The sequence below is a fragment of the Paramormyrops kingsleyae genome, chromosome 17 (assembly GCF_048594095.1).
Source record: "Paramormyrops kingsleyae isolate MSU_618 chromosome 17, PKINGS_0.4, whole genome shotgun sequence".
NCBI classification, from domain to species: Eukaryota; Metazoa; Chordata; class Actinopteri; order Osteoglossiformes; family Mormyridae; genus Paramormyrops; species Paramormyrops kingsleyae.
Genome location: NC_132813.1, coordinates 4,930,623 through 4,935,778, shown reverse-complemented (window position 1 = coordinate 4,935,778; position 5,156 = coordinate 4,930,623).

Below are 5,156 nucleotides of genomic sequence, written 5' to 3'. Positions count from 1 at the left end.
AATACTTTCCAAGTAAGACTAGCAAATCAGCCTTCTGTTGCCTGCAAAACACTATGCAAATGATATTAATCAATGTATCACCCCAGGTTCAGCCAGACGTGTCCCCGTGAATTTCCTTGAAAAACAAATGACATACAAGGATTTGCCTGCATGGGAGCCCTATTAAAATACATGAGCATTTGTGCAGCTTTTAAATGTGCTCTTTTTCCTAAAAAAACAAACCAAACAGACAAATAAAGTCAACAAATTAAAACTCTGGTCATGCCGAATGTGCAGGCGCTTGACTTGATGGTCTTGGAGCAGGAGAGAAGGATTATTAATGTCATTCAGGAGTCACGTTCCCACACTTCTTTGCTAGGTCTGTTTCAGTTCAGGGGGTGGTGTTTTGCCCTAACCCCAGCATGTCCCAGGTAGCCGGGTCCGATGGGAATAGGGCGCGATGGTATTTATTGTCCATTCATTCTGATTGGTTCTTGTTTTGGAGTGGGAGGGGGATGCTTTGTGTGGGTTCAAGAGAAAATTTTGATTTTGACAAAATGTCAATTATGCCACGGCCACGCCCCTCATCTATGGTACATCCAAAACATGGAAGCTTGACTCTGTTTACACCCATTTTCGCAGGAACTACCTCACGACATGCATCTGCCTTTTTTGTTGTTGCTTTAAAAGGGGCATTTTGCTTCCTGCCGGTCAGTAAACGCTCGCCGTCAAACGCCCCTTCGGCCCCATGACAAGGTCGGCGATGCCTCGTTACTCAGACGGACGAATCAATGCAGGTGACTCACCTGCGGCGCTGCCTTTAACGCCTGGCAGAAGCGACAGGAGGGAATCACAGGGGGGAATCAGTGTATCCCGGTAATCAAAGTCGCCGTGTTTCCTACCCTGGGCATTCTACCGGCCGTGCTGTGAACAGCTTCACAGCCTGACGGCGCAGCCTCTCTCACTCTCTCGTTGGTGAAGCGGTGTCTGTCTACTGAGATGGGACAGTGACAGCTGTGCCACAGTGGTGCCCGTTCGCCCCATTGAACAGCGGCGGCGCAAGCCGACATGACATGTGGCGTCTGGGGCTTTGGGAGCGCGAGCGAGTGAGTGAAGGAGCAAGCAAAGGAGGAGCCAAGGGAGGAGAGGAGCCAGCCGGGATTGCACAAGGAGGTGCAAGAGGCATAGTGTGTACGTAGGGAGACCGCACACATGCACACACACGCACACACACACACACGCAGACACACGGACACACACATACACAGATACACAGACACACGGACACACACAGACACACACAGACTCAGTGTGCCAGTCGTTGAGGTAACTGCGGCAGAACGACCCATAGATGAGAGAAATACCTGCGCCAGGTCCGCAATAAAACAGCTGCTCCACACTCTGCCGAAGAAAGAGAAAAACAATGCGATCAAAAGATCAACTGCAAAGAGCAAGTAACAACTGAGACATATCAGCTTACAAGCAATTTCGCCCCCACATAAAAATGAATTACATTGGCATGCATTGAGGTTTCTGAGTGCCTAATACAATAACATTTTAGCATATCACTATCTAGTATTCTGTCGATTTTGGGGCTTCTGTGGTGTCGGTCTGTGGTGATGGTGCACATCAGACCAAGCGTACAAAATGAGGTCCATTAACGCAACATGGATTATATTTTGGGCTGTATGCTTCTCTTCAGTACTGATCCACTGGGGGGCGCTGTGAGGGTAAGCAGTTAGGGTGCTGTACCCATGATCTGAAGACTGATTCAGCCCATTAGGTCCTTCAACAAAGCAACGAAGCCCATATCCCCCTATTGCTCCAGAACTGGCTCACTCTGCTTTCAATCGTACGTCACTTTGGATAAAAGCATTTGCTAAATAAATAACGGCGAATATGCTGCAGTATGCTTCATTCTCATGGCATACGTGGAAATGTGGCATTGTAATGAAGGACATTGGATGGTAGTGCAGTACTTTGGACTTTTACCACACAGGCATGTGCGGGACCCGTTCCTGGAATCACGGCTTCCGCCACACTTGCTGCACGGATGAACGAGCACTAACAGCAGGCTCCTTAACCTTCAGCTAGACTGTGGCCTTCATCCCAAGCTCATTATCTATATCAGGGGGTCCCAACCCATGGCCACCCTCCTCAGGGCCACAGACCATTGGCACTTGGGTAGGGGGGGGGGGGGCTTGGTTCATTTCCAAAAATGAACCACACATATTTTCAAGCCACACATTTTTTTTTACAACCCATATTATTAACAAGTTTTGATCGCATCTGAAGAAACTGGAACTGGCTAAACTTAGTAAATCTGGCCTGTCAATCGATCCACTGGTACACCCCAGACCCCTCGACCCCTCCCTGCCCGTGTCATGTGTCTGAACTATGAAATTATTGCACAACACATGCCGGTCTGTGGAAATCAAAAGGTTGGAAACCCCTAATCTATTTGGTATTTATATGACTGTAATAGAATACAGCAATTTTCCTTAACTACTTATTGAGTATATGGTCATGGTTACCCTGGAACCTCACCCCATTATATAATAGAATATAATAGAATAGAATAGAATAGAATAGAACAGGATAGTGATACTTTTCGTCTATCCCACCCTGCTCTCCATGAGACGCACAGGCGCATAGACAGATGACAGCAAATCTTGGGGGTCAGGCAGCATGGAGCGGCCTTGGAGAAGTTGCTTAAAAGTGCAGTGGCAGCATCCATGTGCTGGACATGGGATAGAAGGCCAGTACACAATGGAGGTACACTCTGCACACTCTGTGGAGAGTATACACAAAGGTATACTCTGTGGAGAGTATACACAGAGGTGTACTCTGCACAGGCTCACAGAGTAACAATCTGCTTAAATATGGTTGAATTCAAAATAAATAAATTTTAAATGATTTTTCCTGCCACATGCCTACTTTTCTTCACATAAACATTGCTATTTCTCTTGCCCTTCCTACATTCCTGTTACACTGTTACTTCCACTATTTACATTTTCAGGATCTCGCTTCTTCAACACTCATATGACCGTTGAACACTTACTGAATTATACTGCATGTAGATATGGAAGCACTCCATCATGGAGTGACTGACACCAGTACAGTACATGCTGCCCGAATCATTTATTGTGGTGCCTCAGGAAGGGAAATTAGCTGGAGCCACTTAAATTCGGTGCTTCAGAAGACTGAGCTTTGAAAACAGAAAGGCCATTTATTCCATGATATATTTATATCGCCGTTACATCAACTTTTTGAAAGAGTTTTCCATCTCTTCATTGAAAAGAATATGCTGCAGTACAACATTGACTTCCCGAGGTAATACCCCATTTATTCTTCTATGAGTAATCAAGGAAAGTGTCTGTGTATGTAAGAATGACTGAAGATTTTGGCATCACTGGATAATTCCCCTGTCTGGCCCAATTCTAGGTATATCCAGAAAGAATGTTTACATTCAGCTAATACATCTAGCTAACACTGGGTAGGACCCTCTTTTGCCTGCAGAACCCCTTCAATGGAAGATAAGTTGTGCATTCAGAGAAGCTTTTCTGCTAACCATTGTAGTATTGAGCTGTTATTTTTGCACTTGCAGCCTTCCTGTTAGCTTTAACGAGTCTGCCCATTCTCCCCTGACCTTTCTCATTAAAACAGTGTTTTCGGCTACAGAAATGCCATTGACCGAAAGTTTTTTTTGTTCGTCACACCATTCTCTGTAAACTCTGTATGCCGTCATGTGTGAAAATCACAGGAGGGCTGGCTGTTTCAGAGATGCTGGAATCGCCCCGTATGGCACCAACAATAACTACTCAATTGTAAATCGCTTAGATCAGCTGTCTTAGCTGGTTTGATGTTCGGAGGAACACTAAGTGAACCCTTTGACCGTGTCTGTTTGCTGCAAGTATTCAATTGCAGCCACATGATTGGCTGTTTGAAGGAGTAGATCGTCTGAATTAGCCAGCAGTTGTACCAAATAAACAGGACACTGTGTGTATAAAAATGTAATGCAAGATGCCCTGGAGCAAGGCACCTGCAGGCTGTTACTAATAAAACAATCTCTTTGTCTCTTAGCCCAGACAGACCAGCCTACATGCCCTTGTGTCCCAATTTGTAACCTAACATCCATCTTGTTTTCCCCTCCCATTGCCCCCATTTGCTAAAGCCTCCCTTTGTCTTTTGTGTACAGTCCCCTCCTCTCAGGTCACTAAACCCCAAATGTCTCATACTATCTCCCTTCAGTCCCGGTGTCTGTTCAGCACATTCTGATTCGTTTGCTGTCCCAACCAGAGCAAGTCTAACATTTCCAGTTTGAAGCGGATGCTTCGGAGAGTGACTTACCTCGCAGTGATTTGTACAGGATGGGATAGATAAAGGTGTAAGGAGTGAGGTAGGGCCTCCAGCATTAGCCTGGACCTTGATTGACCAAGTAGGGGAAGTCCGCGCAGCAATCATAACCTTTTCAGCATGGCCTGGCAATTTATCCCCACTGCTGTGAGCATCGATCTCCTGTCGAACAGAGGCGGCAGCTTGTCGTGGGGTCGTTCTGGTAAACAATGCCTCCCTCTGCGTGAACCTGCAAAAGAAAAAATAAATAAATAAATTGAACAGAAGGACCGAGGGGACAATATTGTTATTTTTTTTCTCCCTGATGAGATGCGGCCATATCGAGCGGTTTGCACAGTTACACCTTCAGACATCAAGCCCTTGCTCTGTGGTCAATAAGGTTTCCACAGCAACTTGATGCTTGCTTGAAAACCGCTCTCGCTTCCAGCCTCATTGCTTATTCATTTTTTGTCAACTTTGCCACCGTCTCAAACTTAATAGAGACACTTTGGTCGCCGAAATTGTACACGATTTATATTCTCCACCCCAAACTGAAAGGTTCCTCATTTTTAGTTCTTTTCGCCATTCACATACTCGGTTAAAACATAAATCACTTAGCTTTGGGTATCTGCCTCTGTAGCTGTCCAAGATTTTACAGACAGAAGCTGGTGGGAGAATTTAACTGGGTAGAAAATGTCCAGCGTTTCTGCAGCTCCCGGTTGACGTCTCGTTTGCATAGTTTTTAGCAGACTTTCACATCCAGAACGACATGCATAGCCATAATGACGACGACGCAATTAGCACAGAAACCAAAGGAACCATATGTTTGATGCGATTAGCTA